Below are 25,141 nucleotides of genomic sequence, written 5' to 3'. Positions count from 1 at the left end.
GAAAAGATAAAGACTGCAACAGCTAAAAAGCCAATCTGATACAAAGCTTGCTGCAAGAACCTATTTTCTGTTTTAAACTTCTAATATTTAATTTGCATGGTTTGTCTGCAAATAAACATAAATTTAGATTGAAATAAAGTTTGGTATTACTTTGCTGAAACTGCCTTTTTGTTTACTGATACTAGCAGTCACTGAAGGGTCAGAGGTTCAATAGGGTGAAGGACTGAGATACATATTCAGCTTTTGCAGCATCCTAACCTAGGGCATAAGTATTGAAAGGTTCTGTAATATTAACAAGCTTTGTTTGTTCAAGTTAAATCGTTTCAGAAGTAGGAAACTAAGAGGAAACAATGGTCTTTGATTCCAGCAGAAGTGGGAATCTGCCCTTTGTTAGGGTATATCTTGCAATCCCTTCAGGGTTGCTAGACCCTCTAAGGAGCAGTTCAGCCCCTGCATTCTTAGAAACAGAGTGCAAGATTGGTCTCAGGTATTAAGTTATTCAGTTTCAGCCCTTGCGGGGGTGGAAAACGGGGAAGAAGATTGGTCCCAGCAGTGTGTAGTCCGCTCTAGTTGAGGTATTTAAATGTTCTGTCCTTGCAGTGGTGGAAAGCTGGATTGGTCCCAGCAGGGTTTAGCCTGCCACTGTTAAGATTATTCTCAGCAGCATGCAGGCTGCCCTTGGTAATGATTTCAGAGGTAAGTATTATTGGGGTGTTCATGTGAAACAAAGTTAGTAAACTTAGTATTATTTAGGCATTTCTATCATTAAACTTTTCACCAATAAAAAATAACCTTAGAGCACTATGGAATATTTCATGGACAATGTCACGATACCACATACTAAATCTATGGTACTACATCTATGGTACTACTGGCAGAGTTCAGCACTAATCAGGGAAAATGACAGAGATATCTAGAGGGGCATCATTATTCAAAACTCCAGTACAAGCACATTCAGAGGTTCTGAAGAAAAGGATGATGATGTTGCTAATTACAGTATATTGATGGCTACGAAATCTTTATATTTTCTTAGCTTACACGAAAAATAGAGGAGTGCTTGAACATCAGTCTCAGTTTTTGGAGATCCAAGATGGTTGTAGGTTTCTGCTGAAGCCATTTTTTCATCTGAGTAGCCAGTTGTGACATCAACACTTTCCATCAGTGTATACTTTAAGTTTTAGAAGAAATGAATAGGTTATTTTGTAAAATGGAATTTATTTGCACCATTCAGCACCTTATTTCTGATGTTATTTAACATGTTGCATTTAAACAGGTACTTCATGATTAACACCTACAGGCAAAAATGTAACCAACTTCACCAATAATTTTGTTATTTGCAGCTCATTTTTAATTGGTTGAGAAAATAAAGAAGCAATTAAGTGCTGAGAGTATTAAGCAAGTGATAATAAAAATGAAAAAATGAAGAGATTGGATTGCACCAAAAGCTATGGCTGCATAAAAACATCTGAAGTTCACAGAGATATAAAAACTCCTATTAGGAATTTGTGAGATTGCAGATAAAGAACTAAGGTAAGCCACTTCTGATTCAGGGAAAAGCGCTTTTAGCAAAAAAAAAAAGAATTGCCTAGTAACTTAGAAACAAGTTTTAACAAAAACGTGCAGCTACCGTGGCTGCTCAAGAAATGAAGATGACACCATGGGCCTGGGCAAATCATGTTTACAAGCTTTTATGTTTATGTTATTTCATTTGAATTATACTTTTTTATTTTCTTTTGCACAATATAGTAGTAATAGTAGTTTGTTTGTTCATATTTTACCAATATGAAGCACATAGTGGTGTGATATGTAGTGCTGTTGCTTAAATGTTTTTCTGATAAAAAAATCTCAAGTGGTCAGAATGAAGAACATATTTCTTAAAAATTCTATACTGTTCCCAAATTATACTCAGAATTATTCACAAAGGTTATTATTGCATATAAGCTACAACTTCCTTGCAACCCTGCTTTGAATAAGTGAATTTGGAAAATGGATTGATGGTTGGACATCCTTTTTTAGGCAGTATGGATCAACAACCTGATAATGTGCCATACTGTACAGTAGACTACCACTCCTCTGACTGTTTTTATAAGGTGCTGATTTTATTGTTTCCTTTTCTGCACATTAGCATCAAGCTTCTGTTTAATATATCTGATTATTAAGTGGAACAGACCTGAAAAATCACAGTGAACATTTATTGCAGGCAAAATTGTACAATGTTTTCTTAATGGCTCTGAGAAGTAATTTTAATTTCATATTTGGTTTAGTTGTTAATCCTAGGAATTTTGATGGTGCAAGCTATGGAATGACCAGTAATGTTTACCTACTGAATAGCTGCTAAGGGAATGACCAGGTTAATAAGTCTAGTGAAGAGTACATTTTTGATATTTTTGCCTCTTATACTGGAACAGCACTACAGGGGACAAAGGATGGAATCCCCCTGTCAACTAAACTGTTTTGAATCTTCAGTTTTGGAGTGAAGAATTTTTCAGCACTTTTTCATATTTAACTTGCACTTAAAAACAGTTGAACTTTTTCAGTGGTCTTAGAATAATCACTCATATATCCAGTCCATACTGACTTCACTCCCCATTGAAATGCTACTTCAGTGAATAAAAACATTGGTGTTTGCAGTTTTAGAACATTCCTTTGCTGCATTTCCTCCATGCTTGTGTATAGTGTAAAGCTTTATTTATATCATTTAAAAACTATTCATTTACAAAGGCACTTTATTCCTTTATTACATTAAAAATGCTTATTTTGTTATAACCATAATGTTAATGTTTTTGAATTTAGATGTGCCTGAATATTTTAATAATCAGTTTAAGGGAAAAGTGCCAAAGAAAAAAGTTTTAGAATTGTTGTATAGGATGCTACTTGGCTATTCATGTTTTTGCTGATATCGGTTAACAGGAAATGTATAAGCAAAATAGCTACCTAAAAAAACATGCATACTGCTTATGGTTGCATAAGCTGTTTCTAAGGTATACAAGTATGCAATGCTGTTTTTAAGTTATATAAGCATGCTGCGCTATAGTCTTCCACCTCTCATGGCAGAAGTTTGAGTTTTGAAAGGGATTGATTTGGAATCAGGATTTTAGTTGCATGAGCTCAGGATAAAGACAAACCTCAGAGACAGGACTTTACCTAAGAATAGCCATATAATATCAGAAGACAAATGAGCTGATATCTGGGGTTACAGAATCAAACCGAAAATGCTTTGTGTCACTACTAAAACTTCAGGCAACACCAGCACACATAATAAATGTCTTACTGATCTTTGTCGGCTTGCAGAACTAAAATCCAGGCTATATGAGGTGAATTGCCACATTCTGTACACTTTTATTTATGGAACCAGCTATTTTAATGCTTGAAGTTTAAAAATTACATGCTTGCATATTTTCATCAATTCTACCGCCAGGGGCTGAGAACTGAGTTATTTTTCTCAGCTAGGTCAATCAGGAGAGAGTCTCCAGACAGTAAGCAATACCTGGGTGAAGTCTCAAGGAGCTACAGCAACAGAAGATAATGGTACCTAGTCATGGGTGCAACTGTAAACCTATATATTCCCAAAGATTAGTAAGTGTTTGACTTTATACTGTGGGTCGAGATTAAATAAACTCTGCACGGATAAGAAAAGGCATATATTTTAAGGAAAGGAATCCTAAAAAAGCTTTCTGCAATAAAACCACCAATGATTTAATTTTGGTTTTAGGTATCTTTTTTGTTAGCAAATAATTTTCAATTCAAAATTACAATAGTTGTGGATCTTCTACATAAACCACATTCCACTTCCACTTCCATTGATATTTATACTTATGTCGCCCTAAGGATCTATGAATGTTGTAAGGTGGATGAATGTTGGATTAAGCCAAAGATATACAGTCAACCCTCGTTTATCGCGGTTAATCCATTCCAGACTCTGCCGCGATAAATGAATTTCCGCGAAGTAGAAACCATATGTTTGTATGGTTATTTTTATATATTTTAAGCCCTTATAAACTCTCCCACACTGTTAACATTATTAGAGCCCTCTAGACATGAAATAACACCCTTTAGTCAAACTTTTAAACTGTGCTTCATTACAAGACAGAGATGGCAGTTCTTTCCCACAATTAAAAGAATGCAAACATATCTTATCTTCAAAGGAGCACAATCAAAAAATCAATACGTACTTTTAAGTATACAGAAGCACCGCGATAAAGCGGCATTTTGTAGAGGAGCGTCCTATCTTCTAGGCAAACAGCTACTGTGTAAACAGCCCCCTCTGCTCACACCCCCTCCGTCAGGCAGAGAGAGTGAGAGAGACAGAGAGAAGCAAACAAAACAAGCGCCACGCGGGAAGCATATCTTTTAGCATTGAGGAGTTTTAGTTAATATGTAATACATGCTCTGATTGGGTAGCTTCTAAGCCATCCGCCAATAGCGTCTCTTGTATGAAATCAACTGGGCTAACAAACTGAGGAAGCATGTAGCATAAATTAAAAGACACATTGTCCGCAGAAAGCGGCGAACCAGCGAAAAATCCGTGATATATATTTAGATGTGCTTACATTTAAAATCCGCGATAGAGTGAAGCCGCGAAAGTCGAAGCGCGATATAGCGAGGGATTACTGTATACATATTATTTTTTTGAGCAGGAGATATTAATAGGACAATGAAATTTAAAAATGGAAAAATGACTGCCTTTATAACACCAAAGTTGAATACGTATTACTTTACTGTCATTTTCAGTCCACAAAAAAAGTGAGGTTTCACGTGAGTTGTTGCAATGTCTCTATTTCAACCAAAATATTATCATGCCATTTGGAATTTCAGATGCCTCCTACAGATTTGTCCCAGGCACTGTCTCTGCTGTTATAACAGACAGTGCTATACTAGTGCTGATTACAGCAGTGGTAAAATTAGAAATGATCAATTAATTAAAATTAAATTTAAATTATTTTTTGTCATGTCAAGGTCCTACAACTCTCAAACCTTTCGAATCACTTCCGGATTAATTAGATGTTTTTAGCAGTTCTCGTATCCTACATTGTCGGCAGGAAATGTTAGACTGAATATACTTTAGGACATAAAGGCATAACTGAATTCTGAAGAAGCATGGGCAGATATGTTGGCTTTTAATATGGAATACATACCATCATATCAGCTAGTGGTAAGACACTAAATGTGCAAGCCTTTTTGTGGTGAGTTAGCAAATGTGTTTCAACTTGAAATCTGACTTATGAATTAAAAACGTGTCAAGGCCACTGATTTTAAGATAATAATATTTCAAATGTATTTTCAGGATGCCTCCATTAGCTAAAGTTAAACACAGTTTGATGGATTTTGTAGGATCTCAAAAGTTGCCGTACTGGACTGCCCTTCTGCTGAGGTTAATTTATTTCCTTGCATTAGAATGAGGCAACATTATGTGTATACTCCAAGCTGTTTTTGAATAGTTTAGGTTAGCAATAGCAAAGATTCTTTGATAAATATTTTATATAATACCCCAGAACATTAACAAGATCACAAGAAAAGAAATAATTTGCAAAGAATGTAGGAAAAAACTCAAAAGCTTAAAAATGCAATTGTCATTCAAAGACTGATGTATTACTTCAAACAAAGTGATGCCCTGTCAAAAAATTACCCTTCAGGCCCATAAAACTTTGGTTAGCAGATATAATTGTCCTGTTTTTTCGTTCAGTGTTTTTTGCTACAAAAATAATTATTTTTTCCTTTAAGAACTCCTTAAATATTTTCTTAGCAGTAATGGGTATTGCATTTCCTTCTATTTTGTTTACTGAAAATGTGCATTTTTAGTTTGCAACGTCTTAACACTGGGCCATGAGCAAAAATGAACAATTTCCCTAAGGAGACCAAGAAATCTAGGCATGTTTGCAGAGTAAAATGAAGAATTAATGAAATTCATCATAGATCTATACCTCATACATTGGGATATTCATATATTCCTTAATATACAACGAATGAACGACTTGCAAAATCAGAAACACAATATGTATGCAGAGGAAGAGAAATCAAACTGATCAAATTGAAGATATGGCTCTGAGATTTAATAAATTATTCAAAGTGATACATGCTTTGGAAATGCATATAATGATGTGTGATGTTTTAGTGTTAAATGGAGTATAACATCATTAAGCAGAGGGTGGAATCATTTTTTCAGTAGTACAACAAATTATTATTTCATTATTTATTAAATATTATTTCAATAGTATTGTCATTTTGTTTTTTTCGTACAATTTGTGTCATTATTCTTGAAATTTAAACACCTGGAGCTAAAGCTTTCTTAAGCTTTAAAGGTGACATTGCTTTATCTATAGGATGGGATGATGATTGACTTTGCAAGGTTGATTTCTTTTGCACCTGATTCCGTTGACGTGTGTATTTTCTAGATTTGCCTTACTCGCTTAATTGTCACTAGTCAGGGAATCTGTCACCAGATTTAATGGGCACCTTCATAAGTTCACTAAGAGGACAAGGCTTAGTCTTCACACAAAGTATAACAAAATTTAAATATTGAGTCTGAACACTGAGATTTAAATTTATTTCCTTGCATACATTTCACATACTGCATAAATAAATATTCACTTACTTGTATAATAATCATTTTAACTGTACTTGAAGTTACCCAGCCTTTATAAACTCAGTCAATATAGGCCATAGTATGTGACCACTTTTAAGAACAGATTAACAGCTGCATATGTATCTCAAACTTATCAGCAGAATGTGCTTAGAGTATAAACCACTGTTTAAGTCTTATTGACAAAGAAGTTACTTTTCTCAACTTTAATTACACTTTATGTACCTGTAAAGTTAAACAAATCTTTGTTTTTGTTTGAATTAGTAATAACTTACAGTATGAAGGTCAAATTATTCATCTGCTTGCTTATTAGTGCTGTTGCCCTACAGCTCCAGAGTGTTGGATTCAACCAGGGTAGAAATTATGTGGTTGATTTTCTCCTTCTTCCTTTGTCTGGTGTCTCCCACAAGACTGACTGGTAACTCAAAGTTGGATGAATGTGGATATGTGGTTCAATGTACGTTGCAGCAAATTGGCATCCCCTAGTCTTGTGGGGTCAGATCTGATTCTCTAACTATGTATTTTAAATGGCCAAGGTGCAACTGAAAACGCTACCAAGACAAGATGAAAAAGAAACTGAACGAAAGATCTGACACTTGAACAAAACAAAAAAGCTACAATTGCTAATGTCAGATAAAGAGCTCAATAACACAAGTTAATTGTTAATGACATTGATCACATACAGCTGGAGGTAATGGATTGCTCAATTATACTACAAGTCCAATTATGTACTCGAATGCTAAAGTATAAGCTGGTTTCTTAGAAAGATATTTACCTTGTAACGGTTTATGTTTGTTTGACATTGAGTTAAATATATTTCATTCAGTATCGTGCTATACTTCAGTCCAAATATACATATAAAATACAGTTTTCTAATTTACTAATGGCATATAAGTTCTTTTTCATGACCGTGCGTAATTTATTGTGTAATATTACCTACTGTACATACCAGGTGGTCTACTGGTGCGCAACTTTGTTCCACTGCTCTGACTCCAAGAAGCACACTGCAACTGCACTTAGTCTTAGCCTTGGTCTGCTGCTCGTCTACAGCTCTGGGATACACTGCAACAGCACACAACCAAAAACTTAGTCTTGTTGCTGTAAATATGTACTAAGACAACATCAGCACAGGTTTATCCCAAGCTGTTAGCACATTGCAAACTGACAAAATCTAATGTTGAAGAATGACAGCACAAATCACAGATATAATGTTTCAATAATGACTGGTTTCAAGGACTGACATTGAGACATTGGCTGATCAATCGCCTGGTTTTGGCTTGCTTATATCTCATTATTCCTTGGTGTTAAAGAAAAATGAAACAACTAAATGAGTTTTGAATATTAAAAATCAAGTAAATTAAGGCAAAAGAGAGAACGTTGTATTAGCAGAGGTAATTGGCTACTAATTAACAAAGTGGAAAGAAAACCAGTAGCCACTGTAGCTCTCCAGGATCGGAGGTCCAGTAAACTGCTGTTAACAGATATTTTTGAATTCCTCACCTCCATTGTTAGTACAATTTACTTGATTCTTTTAGAAAATGTATGTTTTAACCACAGATATCTATGGTTTAAGTATGTAAATGTGTGCCAAACTTTGCTTCTTCTGTAGCTTTTAATTACTGTATTTATACCACTATGTAGTGTACAGTTACAGTATGTTTTTTTTAAAGTACTGTAGCTGACAATTCTTTGTACCACACATTGACTCCAGCTATACCATCATAATTGTTAACGACATTGACCAAACACAACTGAAGGTAGTGCATTGCTCACTTTTTACTACAAGTCCATTGATGTACTCGAATGCTAAAGTATAAGGTGGCTTTCTATATAGATTTTTACCTTGTAATGGTTTATATTTGTTTTTAATATACATGGTGTGTTCTCTGCACACACAACATATATTTATTTGTTTCACAGTGTTCTTTTTAAGAGACATTTTTGCCATGCAAGGCTTATTCTTTGTAACTGTAGACATGAAATCAGTTAGACGGCATTCATTTTCTTCCTCACACCGCGCTGTCTGTGTAACATGGCCGCAGAGATCTTAAACAAATCTGCACATCCATATAAAAATGGCAAGGGTGAGGTTTCTTGAAGGCTTGTACTGGAAGTACCTTGTTATAAACTGAAATATATGCAAAGAAACATACAGGTATTTACAAAGACAATAAATGATGATTTACAAAGCAATAAAATGCAAACAGTATACATTAAACATCCATCCTACTGTCCATCCATGTATCCATTATCCAACCCGCTATATCCTAGGATAGGGTCACAGGAGCCAATCCCATCCAGCACAGGACGCAAGGCAGGAACAAACCCTGGGCAGGGCACGCACACACACTCACACCCCCACACCCCCACACTAGGGACAATTTAGGATCGCCAATGCACCTAACCTGCATGTCTTTGTACTGTGAGAGGAAACCGGAGCACCCGAAGGAAACCCACGCAGGCATGGGGAGAACATGCAAACTCCACGCAGGGAGGACCCGGGAAGTGAACCCAGGTATCCTAACTACGAGGCAGCAGCACTACCCATTGTGCCACCATGACACCCTTTTTTAAACAATAAAGCTTTAAAAGACACATACAAGGTGAGTGATTTCCACGGTCGGATCAAGACAAAGAGAAGCACGTAGACAGAGATTCAAATTGCTGCATATGAAAACTAATCAGACCCAGGGGTTTATATTCCTTAAAGATATGTTTCGGACGTGACCGAAACAAGAGATAGAAGGGTGCCTACGTGAGACACATGGGGTGTATTGTATTTAAATGTTTATTATGGGACCTACATACTTTATGTGAATTTCATAGACATTTATAAAACCACTGTGAGTGTGGGACGTGACTGACAGTTGTGTTAATAAATGACAAGACAAAGGGGGAGCACAGTTCAACAAATAACTAATAGCTTACAGCATGTGAGGCAGAACATTGAGCATAGGATCAGCAAACTTTGCTGTTTAAAACCCTATCCTTACTTTGAGCTCCACTTTCAAGAGACATTGGTTTGGTTCAGAAATGTGACGTTGAGTGAAACATGTAATTGTTCCCACCACTTTTAAGCACAATTCACTCCTAGTTGTCTCCAAACGTATATAAGCTTGAGGCTTAGTTGCCCAATATTTGAATATGTGGAATTAGAAATCGGATGGCTGGATCTTAATATAAGACATCTGCAGTTAAGGACAGAATCCACTACTGCTAGGCATTTACTCATTTACACTTACCACAATGACCCAGGAATGATCATTTTTGAAAGTGTCAACACAGAAAGTACCAGGTATAGGAGACATTTTTTCCTAGAGAAAGGCTGGTGTACAACAGTGGTCAATTGTTGCTTATGCCATATTTATTTATTTACTTAATGTACTCAGTTAATAAATGAGAGTTAGAGAAATAAATACTACTATTCAGGAATATCTAAAAAACAACAAAATAAATTATCAGGGTCATTGGAAAGACACAAAATCGAAATGTCTCTGAAAAGTTAAAAACATTGATTCTGGGGTAAAAGGGCAAAGCAGAAATGTAGTCCAAAAGTCAGTGGTGTCATGATCAGGTTTATAATTATTTTACAACCGTTCCTTGGCCATTAAAAAGCATTTAAGTGTGGTTCTTGGGGCTGTAAAGGTCAGTGAATTTATTAGTAATATTTATTTTTGCTCCCATATTTTTTACCACTGCTATATATGGATTCATGAAAAATAAACCTTTAGTGTCTTTCTTATTGTTAGTTCCCGAGTTACTGGTTATGGCGGCTTTTTCTGCCTTCTGACTATGAAATACATCTTGTATTTTTTCTTTTGGTTACATGCACCCATTTCATCTTATGGGTTACAGCTGTGCTTTTTGACCACAATTCTGGTTACATGTCCTGATTTTTGTTTATTTACATGTAATATTAGTCTTTTCAACTATGATCCATGCTTGTGTTCTGATCTGTTTATGGAATCTCCTGATTTCTTAATCTCTCTCAAACCTGTTGTTGCCATGTGCTAGCAGTACAAATATGAAATAGGAAACAAGAAAATAAAATCAAATTGAATATCAAAGCCAATGTACAAATGAACAGATAAGACAAAATAAAGTATTTTAAATTCTAACTTGGTTTTCTTGAGCCTTACTTGAAAAATTGTTTAATATTTCTGATTGTGTTGTGAAATGGGGACACAAACATGATGAGAAAGGGTGATAAGGACTGAAAAATCACAACTACACTAGGACTTCACTAATTCTAAATAGGTCTTACCCAAGATAGCCAGACCCAAGTCTTCACAGGCAGGCTTTCTGGCCTGCTTAGGTCCATAATAGGGAACTGGCTTTAAGGTACTTAAAACGTTTCAAATCATATAAAATATCCCTTAAGGGAAAGCATGAAATGAATGAATTTATTTCAATAAACAAAAGAAGCACAAAAATGGTAAAATTAAGCCAAAATCTAAAATTAAGCCAGTCTATAATTAAGAAATCTGCACGCAACACCACTGAATGAATCTCTGAAGGAATCCATCTCCTTCACCAGAATAAAAGGTGGAGTGTGGTCCCTCAGAATTAATTACAGTTATTACAGTTTTTAAGGGTCAGTTTCCTTTTAGGCCTGCGTAGCCTGAGGAAGGCCATTGGAGCTGGGATTAAGTCTATTGGGGTGTGCTCTTTTCCACATAGGCAAAGGAGGCCAGGCCTAAGCAGTGAATCTTATTTGAGACCTCACACTCCCTTCTCGTTATGATTCTAACTCTAAGCCATGACAACATCACTATTAACTATTAAATTTCATAATAAACCAAAACTTCAAAAGCATCAAAAATATAAACATTGAAAACAAAATCCAAAGAATATTTTGAGGGTTGGGAGCATACACTAATAGTACATTGCTGCACCCACTGTACAACAAACCACCTGGTACTGAATTCAAAAATAGAAAAGAAGGAAAACCAAAGTCTACAAATTGAAATTGAAATACAAATTCAGGAATCAGAGCAAAAATGTTAAAATAAAAGATTACATAAAAAGGGTAACTTATCTAAACTGACAAACACACAAAAGAGGGAGCAAAGCACACAGAAATTGATTCAAACTAAATGTCTCTACAAAAGCCTAATTGAGGCCTATATATATATATACTGTATAGTATATACACATATATATACAGTATATGTACTGTGTGCATATATACAGTATATTGTAACACGTGAGCATGGGAGGCAGCACAGGGGTATGACTAATGCTGAAACGCAGGTACTGGTGGTGATCAAGTGTGCTAATGCCTTTTCTCCCTTTCATACAGGAGCAGTCCGAACTAATTTCCTCTTCCGGCTTCAGACTACTCCTCTGACGACATCACATCCACGTTCCCTTCAGATGACCCGCCTCCTCCTGTCCCTCAACTAGAAAAAACTACTACCTTTGCTCTGCAGTTACTCCTTTTTTCTGACTGTCTCAACAGACTACTCGACAGAGTATCACACAACCTTTATTATTCAGAGAAAATCCGATAAAAATACAGAAAACACAAAAAGATCATAACAGTTTGGTGCACCAGCCAGTGATCCTCGTATAACTGTAACAGGAAGATAACAAAGCAAGTTTAACATACAGTGATAATGTCTTTACAGACAGGAGTCCAAGGCTAGACTGACTTAAAATGGTGATGGAGGTGGTTATCAGTTAGTAAGGGAGGAAGAGTCTGGCTCAGGTGACGAGAAACTGGAAGCGACATCATTAAGTCTTTGGGCTATCAGTATACAAAAGAGGTAAAAGAACAAAGCTGTGGTGGGGCCCTGTAGATGAGTACAGCATATCAGACAGACCACTATTGACTTTCGCTCTTGCAGAGTCCTGTCTGTTAAAAAGCCCTGATGCTAATGTATTGCAAAGTTTCCCATGTTTCCCATTTTGAAGCTGCTTTACAAACACCTGCGAGCAAAACAGTAGTTATGAATCAAACTATATTGAGCTCAAAAATTTATAGTTGCAAATCTGAAAATAAATATTTTATCACCTATTATTATTATTCACCTAACACCATTCAAATGGTTTACATTGGAAAATAAGCTAAACAGAGCAATACAAAAAAGCGAATCATATCCTTTTATACTGGACACCATTGTATAAGTCTCTCATGACATGGTTATTGGCATCTCACATGTGTTATTTCATGACATTTATGTGTTTAACCTGGCAATGTTCTGATTCTGATGCAATCTTGGAAAATTTACAAGTGCGGTGATAGTGGGATTACTAACTTGACTTTGTTCATGTGTGCTCTTAATCAGGCAATTCATCAAAATATTTCAGGGATAGCCTACAATAGTGAAAAGAGAGAGAAAATGGAAGGATTCAGACCTAAAAAATCTTTTAAATTCTTAAAATATCTCCAACAGTTATTTTATATTTTTCAGACATCAGTAATTATTACAAATCAAATAATGAATTGGCTGTATTCATTACATCCAATCAGAAACATGTCGCTCATGTACACTATATATTTTTTAAAATACTTTTTTTAAGCACGTTAGGTCTGAATGATGAAGTACTTGATGCTACCACTGAAGGTTATTCTCTTAAGCCTGCTGAATAGCATATTACCAGATCACAAAGGGTAAATAGGACGTCCAGCCATAGTTTTTCATTGTAGCTGTTAGTCCCGAATACCATTTGCCATCTGATCTCTGTGATAAATGTTTAAGTTTTTCCATCCAGCAATCACCTTAGGTTTCTTAGGTTTCAAGTGCCCCTCATGCTTCACCATTAAGGTACAAATTAAACTGCCCTTTACAAAACACAACGTCAACAAAGAAACCAATGAAAAATCTGTCACTTTTTATTTCCATCATATCTGAAAATAGTATATTGTAAAATTGGTGGGGATGCTGGATAAAAGCTTTCTTAAAAGTCAGTGGGAATGAGATGAACCCTTGCTGGAGAAGCAGTAAAAAATCAGTATTGTCCAAATATTTATTTTGCAAAACTTTGTCAGTTGCATACTGATTGATTTGTGACCATTTAGAAATTAGGACTGAACAAGTTTGATTAATGAATGAATGAGTGCTGGTCTACATTTTATTATATTTACTAAAAATCTGACCTTAGCAATAAGGCATTTAAACATTCAGCATTATTACTAATGTGGATACATCAACTTTTAAGCATTGGAAATCCAACTGAAATTGAGTATATTATCTTTTTTGCTCACATTTATTTATATTAATAAATTCATTCATTCATTTTCTTAGCCAATAAAAGGAGAACAATAAGGAATAAAATATAACAAATGCAGATACTTGCAGAGAATGTAAAAATGTCTTACAATGATTGTTACACCCAAAACCTTGCTGAGAACATATGTCATCCTCAAACAGGAAATTTGTTGAAGCTTAGGTCATTACTTCTGATCACATCTACAATAGGCTCCATATTTTGCTTTGTTTGCATATCTTGCAAATTTTAGTCTTCAGGTCTTTCTATTTAGAAAGTTTCCTATTCACCATCTGATTTATGGTGCAATCATTTGTTTATTTGGTTAGGGGCTATGGTGTCTGGTATTATCTAAACTTGTTTTAAAGGGCTCCAATGCCAGAGTGCCAATGGGAGACACTGTCTTATGGAAAGCGAACTCTGAAAAGGATTTAGGGTTTAACTTTGAAGTCATCTTTTCATCATCTAAGCAATGTGCAAAATCAACTAAAAAGGCAATTAAAATGTTGAGTTTTATCATAAAAACTACAGTATTAAATATAATTTGATGGACATTATATTTAAGACTATATAATGAACTAGTGAGACCACATCTTGAGTATAGTGTGCAGCTTTGGTTACCACATTACAAAAAAGACATACAGTAGCAGCGCTTGAAACTGTGCAGAGGAGAGCAACCAAATGCATACCAGGACTCAAGCAGAGGAAACTGCATGTGGACCTAAAACAGGTCTTCAGAATTCTCAAAGGCATTGATAAAGTAAATCCAGCAGAATTATGCCAACTTAAGAATGAGCTTGAGAACACCAATGGCAATAAAAGGAAAATAAATTTGAGACTGAAGCAAGAAAGCACTTATTTACACAGATTTGTGGGAATCTAGAACAAACTACAGAGTCATGTAGTTGAAGCAGAAACCTTGACAATCTTTAAGAAGAACCTGAATTAGAAAACCTTAACTATTAGTAAAATAAATGAGCTTGATGAATTGAATGGTCTCCTCTCATTTGTCAAATTTCTTACATTCTTATGTAATTGAGGAATTGGGTTTAGAAAATGGATGTGAATGGATGAAGTAAAGGAAATACTCTGAAAACATATATGATATAATAACCCAGCCTTATTTTACATGTCTGTTTCAAAAACAAAGTACATATTAAAAAAATATATGGTTATGCAATAAAATTATGTTAAAAAAAGAAAACATTTTAGTAATATTATCTTGAGCTATAGTAAATGCCATTAAGTGGATTTATTATTTCATTTGTTTTATGAGCTCATTTATTTTAAACAAAGTCACAGAAAGTCAAAACCAAAATCAGTGTACTATTAGATACAAGGCAAGAAACATCCTTGAACATCCCATCAATTTATAACAAGGCAAAGTCAATCACACAGTCACAAATCATCCTAAAATGAGCATTTAAGGGATTTGGCACAACACCATAATACCCAGGAAAAGCCTTCATGGACAAAGAAAGAATGTGCAGATTCCAAACAGATATTGACTGGCTGGGAATCAAATCTAGAACGTATGAGCTGTGACAGCTATACAACATTAGGGTAAAGAATAAAACAAGACAAGGCCACAAAACTCAGGAAAAATCTTGGTCAAAATAGCCATTCAGAATTAAACCTAATGATGAGCAAAATGAGCAAATCAGAGCAAGTAAAAAGAGTGCATTATTACAGTAGTATTCAGAAACAGATGCTTCAAAATGGAAAATGCTGGAATTGTAGGTTACAGAAAGAAGGTTGTTAAAATATATTAGACTTAACGAACATACCTAGAAGAATACTTCCACAAAGCAGAATGAACATTTGGCAAAATTAGCAACACTTTGGAATAATGAGATAAAAGGTATGATATACAGCACTGTCAGAAAGTATTCCGACCCCTTCACATTTTACATATCTTGCTTTGTTGCAGCATTATGGTGAAATCCTTTAAATTATTTTATTCCCTTATCAAACAACACTTAGTACTTCAGAATAACAAGTCAAGAACAGGATTTTAGAAATTTTTGTAAATGTATTTAAAATAAAAACTAAAATATCACATTGACACAAGTATTTAGACTCTTTACTCAGACTTTGTTGAAGCACCTTTGGCAGACAAGGAGACACAGCGAGTTTCGCACACCTGGATTTGGGGGTTTTCTGCCATTTTGGTCTGCAAATTCTCTGAAGCTTTGTCAGGCTGGTTGGAGCCCATCATTGGAAAACTATATACAGGACTCGTTCAACTGGGTTCAAGTCTGGACTCTGGCTGGACTACTGCAGAAAATTCACAGATTAATAATATGTCTATTATTATAGTTATAATAATTAAGAGAATGGGATGCTCTGGAGATACATTTCAAGTGTTATAAAAAGGGTCAGAATACTTGTGTAAATGTGATATTTCCCTGCGGTGAGCTGGCACCCTGCCCAGGGGTTTGTTTCCTGCCTTGCGCCCTGTGTTGGCTGGGATTGGCTCCAGCAGGCCACCGTGACCCTGTAGTTAGGATATAACGGGTTGGATAAGGGATGGATGAATGGATGTGATATTTCCTTTTTTAAAATCTATATTTGCAAAAAAACCCTAAAATCCTGTTTTCACTTTGTCATTTTGAGGTATTGAATGTTGTTTGATCACTGAAAAATTAATTGAAATTGTTTTAGCATAAGGAGGCAACCTAACAAAATGTGAAAAAAGTGAGGGGTCTGCATATTTTCTGAAGGTACTAAAAGATTTATACTGGGATTACTGCAGAAACAGAACAACCCTTTCTTATATAGAACATTTTCACATACAAAATAAGCTCAAATGTCAAGCTCAATAAACAAATACTATTATTACATAGCACATAAATAAGAAAAATGAAAATACTGGCAAGGAAACCACAGAAAATAAACTTTTATACTTCTAATAAACTTTAATGTCAAACAACAACAACAACATTTATTTATATAGCACATTTTCATACAAATAGTAGCTCAAAGTGCTTTACATAATGAAGAAAAGAAAAATAAAAGACAAAAGAAGAAATTAAAATAAGACAACATTAGTTAACATAGAAAAGGAGTAAGGTCCGATGGCCAGGGTGGACAGAAAAAACAAAAAAACTCCAGACGGCTGGAGAAAAAAATAAAATCTGCAGGGGTTCCAGGCCACGAGACCGCATAGTCCCCTCTGGGCATTCTACCTAAAATAAATGAAATAGTCCTCTTTGTAGTTAGGGTTCTCACGGAGTCACTTGATGTTTATGGTCAAACAGACTTCTGGCTTTTAATCCATCCATCACTGTTGGAACATCACGGTGCTTTGAGTAGATGCCACCACCAAAAGAACACCGGAAAAGGAAACAGAAGAGATAGTAGGGGTTAGTACAGATTTTAGAGCCACCATGAATAGTTATTATAATGAGTTGGATATACAGAGTATCAGGATTTTAGTTACAGTGAAGTTATGAGAAGGCCATGTTAAAGTAATGTGTTTTGAGTAGTTTTTTAAAGTGCTCCACTGTATTAGCCTGGCAAATTCCTATTGGCAGGCTATTCCAGATTTTAGGTGCATAACAGCAGAAGGCCACCTCACCACTTCTTTTATGTTTTGTTTTTGGAATTCTAAGGAGATACTCATTTGAGGATCGGAGGTTACAATTTGGAATATAAGTTGTCAGACATTCCGATATATAAGATGGGGCGAGATTATTTAAGGCTTTATAAACCATAAGCATAATTTTAAAATCAATCCTGAATGACACAGGTAACCAGTGTAGTGACATCAAAACTGGAGAGATGTGCTCAGATTTTCTTTTTCTAGTTAGGATTCTAGCAGCTGCATTCTGCACTCGTTGCAAGTGATTTATGTCTTTTTTGGGTAGTCCTGAGAGGAGTACGTTACAGTAATCTAGTCGACTGAAGACAAACGCGTGAACTAATTTCTCAGCATCTTTCAATGATATAAGAGGTCTAACTTTTGCTATGTTTCTTAAGTGAAAAAATGCTGTCCTAGTGATCTGATTAACGTGCTATTTAAAATTTAGATTACAGTCAACAGTTACCCCTGTTACCCCTTTCAAAGAAAGCACAGACCTTACTGGATTTAAAACAGTTGTGTCAATAATTATTGGTTACATCCATCCATTATCCAACCTGCTATATCCTAACTACAGGGTTACGGGGGCCTACTGGTGCCAATCCCAGCCACCATAGGGCACAAGGCAGGAAACAAACACTGGGCAGAGCGCCAACCCAATTATTGGTTACAACAATATACAAATAGCCTTGTGTAGATTTCTTCGTTATTCAGTCTTCCTAGCATCACGAGAGGGTACAACATGCTTTACTCAGGTGACTGCGGCACAGAGTGCCAGCACTGAATACCAGAAAAAGAAAATGCACAAAAGTGGCTTGTCAAACAATTGCATTTTTCATACAAGCCAATCAATACTCCCATCAAACTTCTCAAACACTTTGATGAAGAAAATAAATTTGTCAAAAAAATTTCAATTTAAATAAATTCGTTTATAGCATTTTTTTAAAGGGTTCAACATCCTGGCCTAGAGTATCTCTAACAGTGAAGTATTACATATTTTTGGTGTCTAAAAACAAAAGGCTCTCTCACCAGTTTATAAGCAAATCAGTTTCTGGGGAACTGAGATTGCAATTTGGAATATAGTAGAATGGATACAATAAAATATAAGAAGGTGCTAAATTGTTCAGAGCCTTTTATACACATAGGAGCATTTTGAAATCAATCCTAAAGGACTCAGACACTGAGTGTAATGATATTAAAACTAGTATAATATGTTCAGATTTTTATTTTTAGTCAAGATTCTTGCTGTTGGAATTTGTACAAGTTGCAGTAGAAATGTATTCTTTTTAGGTAATCCTGAAAGGAATGCATTGCCATAATCTACACTGTTAAGGGCTAAATCATGTGTTAACTTTTAATAATCTTTCATTGGCATAAGGGATCTAATTCTTTCTTAAATCAAGTATATGTTTAAAATTTGAATTAAAACTAATTATAAAAACCTTAACAATTCCTATATTCTTTAAATCTGGCTGTATGTTTCAAAGATAGATGATCATTTTTTTTTAAAGATCTTCACTTTTGGTTTTACTGCCAATGATTCAAATCTGTTTTTTTCTTTATTTAGTTTAGGGAAGTTTCTGCTGATCCGTTGCATGATGTTAGTAAGATACTGGATCAGAACATTTAGAGCCTTGGGTTTAAATTCTGCTATCAATACATAGATTGGTGTGTACATAGATTAAATGCAGAATTTTGACTATTTTAACATATTCATTTATTTATATATGTATTTCAACCAGGTTATTCTGGCTTTAATTTTGGATCTCTTTGTTGAGAATGATTGTAAAGTGGAGATAGAGGCTTGGCTTTAGGATTCAGTGTCTTCATGTTGAGATTGTGTTTGAAGAAAAACACACCAAACAGAAGCAACATTAATGTAGGCAAATTAAAATCAGACGATTACCCATAACTTAGTTCTAACCTTATAACTTTGGGTTTGATTGTAGTCAATGTTTAGTTATGTTAATTAATTTGTAAAGATTGATTTTCTCTGATTCTTACTAGTTGCAAACATCAACACCTCTTCTTTATGGTTAGTTGTTTCTGTCTTTTAATGTCTTCTTTTGTAATAACAACATATATTCTCTAAACACTTGAAGAGCATTTCTCCCAAAATCCTATATACTAAAAGAACATCTCAACAGAATGGGTTAGTTTAGTGAAAGGGAATCAAGGCAAAATATTACTGTCATGCACAATATGTAATAACTTTACCCAATAAAGTGGTGTGCTAATTTAAAGTGTGAAATAATAGAATGAATACACCAGTATATAACGTTACAACTGAAACTCACTTGGGACATTTGGGATGCTACATTGTTGTTTTACAATTTTGGGTTAGTCATTGTAAGACGCTTTGAGGAGCTGTTGCTCCTCAAATTCAACCCAACAGACAGACACACTGAACACAGGGTAAAATCATCAAGAAGGTTTTTAATTCTTTTCTTCTGGTTTGTAGTGCCCAAAAGCACCTCCACCACTATTCACAGGCTATACTACAATAATAATCACAATAATAAACACAAATCTCTCCTCCACTCCTCCCAGCATGCTCTGTCCACTACCCCCCAACTCCGGCTCAGTTTCTGTGTCTTCAGTAGTACTTTATATAGTCCTTGACCTGGAAGTGTTCCCACTCTTCTGTCCCTGTGACTTGCCAGCACTTCCAGGTCAGATAGAGGACTTGAGGTTTTCTTCAGCCCGGAAGTAATTTGGGGCTTCCAACCCCATAACTTGAGAGTACTTCTGGGCTATGTGGGAAAAACAAATCCTCAGATCTTCATGGAGTGTCTCCTAGCGGCACCCACAGTACCCGTCATGGCTGTGATGCCGAACTACAGATTCCATGATGCCCTGTGGGAACCCGGGGCACTGCTATGCTGCAGGGAACTTGTAATCTGACGTCTTGAGGGAGGCAGTGTCCCACAATAGCTGCCTTTCCTCATCCTTCTCCTCTTTAGGTATCCCAGCCGTCCGCCACATCGTAAAACAAATGTCACACTTAGCTTTTTTTTTTCTGCGTGTGCTTAAAAAAACTCACAAAGCAAATTTACAGTAATATGCATACATTCATGAGGAATTAATAATGGTATTGTACCTTAGGCAATATTTTCAGAAAGCAGTAATGAATAGTGAAGATCCAAAGGCTTACACATCCAGGAGACTTTGGGGCCATTCTAGGAGAATAGAAATGTAAATCACTAATAGGCTGTCATCCCATTGCCCCTGGAGTGGCTGGAGTCAATTAGAGATGATACAATGTAATACTGAAAGAAGTTTCATCAGTGTTAAGTGCACTGTCAACCACAGTAAGTGCTGAAGTCATTATGATCACACCAGGACTGCAAAAATCAATTAAAGGACCCCCCAAAAGGCAGACCAGTTTTAGCAAAAATAGGAAGAGGGCTGCAGGGAGTTAGGTTGCAGAAATAAAGGTCACTTGCCATTGATGTAACCAGCCAATAGTTTAGTAAGATTTTCTCCTTTATCTTTAAATTACCAGTTTTTCTTCATTCAGTGATTTTTATTATTGATTTCTCTGTACTGACCTTTTCCTTTCTCAATTTTTTGATCCTCCCTTTCCAATAAATGGAGTCACTTTTTTGTTATTTGTAATGATTTCCTTTGCTTTCTTGCCTTATACAGCTCGTAAAAATATATAAAGTTTTACCAATAAATATGATGTTCTTTAGTGCAAATTGCATTTTTATTTTTGCACACCAGTCAAAAATATACAACTGTCTTTAAACCTGGGAATATTTAATTTTGGAGTACTTAAGGATGCAAAATAAACAGGCCATTAAAAAGAGTGATACAATAAATGACTTTAGCTATTGGAGTATTAGTTAATGTAATGGTTTGAAGTGTAATTTTAAACTTTCTGTTATAAACCCTATTTAAAAATTGGTTGCAGCATACTGTGACCCTGTGTTCGGATTCAGCGGGTTGGAAAATGGATGGATGGATGGATATTTGTAGAGCTGATGCATTGGTTCAAGATTTGTTGTTGCCTACCAAGTATTCTAAGACTTGAATAAAATGTTATCTTAATACATTAATTAAAAATAAAATAAACATAGAGCAAAGCATGAAAATCAACAGTCATTGTTCTAACCTGAGATCAATTTCGCAAGGTAGACAGTGGTGTGAATCATTTCTAAAATCATTGAATGTCATCTTCTTACTGTGAATCATTCTTTTCTCCCAGATTAACACATAAATCTCTAAAGATAGTATCTGACCTTTCACACCTCAAAGTCTACAGTGCTCTCTCTTTCCATCTGGGAAATGGCTTTGGCCTATTAAAACTCATCTCATAAGAGCAAATACCCACATCTTTAAGATAAATTAAATTAACAACTTGAACTTAGAGTCATTGAGAAAAATTGTATATATTTCTGGATGTGTTTGTAAATTTATTGGTTGTATATGTTGTATATGTTTGTACTGATGTGATTTTTGTATGAGCTTCAACAAATCAAATTCTAATGTTGTGGCAATTTATGAACTAACTTGAGGTCTATTTCTGTTTTATTAGGGGTGTAGGTGCATGCAATATCATCACTGCATCTGAATCATTATGAATTACTTTGAAGCCTCTTGGTAGTTTACAATTCGGAAGTAAAAAGATAATCTGCATGTGCATAAATTATTCTAGTGGCCAAGGCAATTGGACATTAAGTTAAATTTGCTTGTTCCATCACTACTATTAGCTTCCTGGGTATTCCTGAAACCATTTTCTAACTTGCTTCTTTTCCAGTTGTAAGAAATATATGCAAGCTGTTGTACAATAGCTACTTCTTAACGATAGTATCTTAGTTCAGTGAAGAATGTGATAATAGCAAGGAGAGGTGTGCAGGCTTCCAGCCGCTTTAAGAAGGAGCTAATCTGTTATTGAAAACCCCTTTGTAACATGAACACCTAATTACAATAAATTAAGATAGAAAATATTTTAAGCATACTCTGGCTACAAAAATGACTCCCATTTTTGTTTCATATAACACCAAATTACTCAAATATTTATAACATTGATAATAACATTAGTCATTAAAACAAAATGTAATAAGGCATTAGCTTTCATTAAATAATTTTAATAAAGGACATTACATGGACTTTACCATTACTAATTTTACATTCAAAGTAACGGCCTTAGATAGATAGACAGATAACCATTTACATCAGATAAAGTAGTAAAGTAAAAGTGAAAGTAGACAAAAAATTGTATGCTGCATTCACATGTTAACGGACATATGAGTTTCCGAGTCAGAAATTCCATATGAACGCCCTCTGAACTCAGAGCTACATGTGAAATATGGTGAAAACAAAGCTACCCAAATTCTCTAAGTTATGACATAATATTGACCTTTCACCTTGTATAAATGTATCCTGCCAGTGATGCCATTTTTGTGGTTGAATTGCTTTTTCAGCAAAGTGATATACATTTAATATATTTAGTCTGCTCTTTATTTTCATGAAGAAAATAGTTTATTTTAAATAGCTTTTTTGGATACCAAGTAACAAATCAACAGCAAACCAAATAGTCTGACTAAGAATTCACAAGCAACACCAATTTAAACAACCCTGAAAAGGCCATCCAAGAGTAGGAAAATACGAGACCCTGTGAAATAATAATAATGTCAAATAATTTATTACTATTTACAAGGTTCTTCTATTGTCTTGATGGAAGTGAAAAGTGTGAATCATCTGAACAGATCGGAAACAAAAAAAGTTGTGCCAGCTTTGTGAAGTAAGACTTCAAAAACTTACTGTCTGGCAAGGGCAAACACTGCCCCAAAGATTGGAAGTCTGTGGATTGAATGGTGTCAGTGAGTGTGCTTAACTGTGGATGATTACCTGGTTTAACACTTTTAGGTCCTTCGTGTTCTGTACAGTAAATAAAATAAATAACATCCATCCCTTTTCTCCATACCCAACTTGAGCCCAAAGATTGCTATACCAACAGATCACACTGTTTCAAAATATCTGTAGCAAATAACTTTTTTTATTATATTGGATTAAATGCAGCACAATCTTTGTGCTCTGCAAAGGACTAGCGTACCATCTATCACATTTACTTACTGCCTTACACTAGTGCTGCTGTGATAATCCCTGAATACCTGCAACCCAAAAATGAGCAGATTAAATTTGCCCCTCTGCACATACAAGATTAAAAGCATATGTAAAACCTCTGTTTAGTTCTTGTCACTTGATTGCACACTGTGCCTATGCTTAGACACTTCCACACTAGCTGTCACTAGAGGATGAGAGAACACGTGTTTATGTTGCTTTGTGAAAATAATGCTTTATATATATATATATATAATGTGAAAGAATTAGCCAGACACACATCAATGGTTTGGGTGAGCCACCCGAATAGTTTCCCTGGTTGCAAAAAGCTTAAATGTGCTAACAATGTCCAAAGCAGAACTGCTCAAGTATGGAGGATGGAAGGTTTTTAAGGAGGTTCAAGGGAATTGATATGATCGGGGCTGGGGCAGGAAGTGACGTCCTTGGGGCCGGGACAGGAAGTGATGTCCTCGGACTGTAATCGAACACAGGTAAAATTTCTCGTGTTTGATCTGCAGATAGAAAAGAGAGAGGTTTAGTGTGACCCGCCGCCCCCTGGCCTGGAATGGATTTGGCGTTATCTGGTCCCTTTGGTTTACTAAGAAAGGGATGTAAAATAAGGATGACAGGACTGATTCTATTTATTGACAAAAGGACAACTTGATCCTTGAGTCATGTCTAATTCAGGGTTGATATTGCATTAACAGATTAATTAATGTAATTTTTCATTTTTTCCCATTTTTTGTTAAAAAATAGGCAATATAAAATGAGCCTATTATGAAGGATATTTCCATAGATATTTTATTTCTGTTATAGTCTGTTCATGTCTGTAAATATCGAACTGCCAAGTACTCAGAATACAAAAACAGCTAAACACAAAAACTAATTAGGCATGAAACTCACATACAACCATTAATTATGCACTAATTAAGAAGGAATTCCTGAGACTTACACAGTGACCTGCAATTGGAATTTGAACCTACTGCAGCCATATCCTTTACTGGCATGTCACACTATTTGCATAATTTAAAAATGCTTCAATATATTTATGCTGGTTCAGTAAGAATGTACTATATTAATGTTTTATATAAAAGGGGACAGCTTAATTTGGCAGTGGTTAGTGCTACTGAATCATAGCCCTTGGGATCAGGGATTGAATCTCAGCCCGGTCACTGTCTATGTGAAGCTGTTTATATATGTTTGTATGATTTCTCAGTGTGCTCACTTTTTTGTCCCATTTTAGGTTGTTTAACAACTCTGAATTAACCCAGAGTTAATGTGCATGGTTGTTGGTGGGTGCATCTGCTGAAATTAAGTCATGCATTTATTTCTTGTAGAATTGACTATTGCAATGCAGTGTTCACTGGTTGTTCAAATCATTCTTTATACAGCTTTCAGTTAACACTAGAATTACCAGAGCCTACGAAAAAACTTGTAAATCCATTCCACCTTAAATCGCTTCTTAAATCCCTTCACACCTCTCCGCCAGCGTCCTTTGTGTTCTAAATGTGCTTATAAAGAGAAGCTAGAACCAGCCGGCTATTCCATCCCCCCACCAATTTAGAACGTGCACGAACTTCTCTCAGCTCATGCCTTGATTGAGTATCTGGGAGTGAAGTGGAGTTTTAGAGTGGAAATAATAGATCGTTATTTGGAACACATGCATTTCATGTCTGTTCCGTTTCTATAGTAATCTG

The sequence above is a fragment of the Polypterus senegalus genome, chromosome 9 (genome assembly GCF_016835505.1).
Source record: "Polypterus senegalus isolate Bchr_013 chromosome 9, ASM1683550v1, whole genome shotgun sequence".
NCBI classification, from domain to species: Eukaryota; Metazoa; Chordata; class Cladistia; order Polypteriformes; family Polypteridae; genus Polypterus; species Polypterus senegalus.
Note: the sequence above shows the minus strand (reverse complement) of the source record.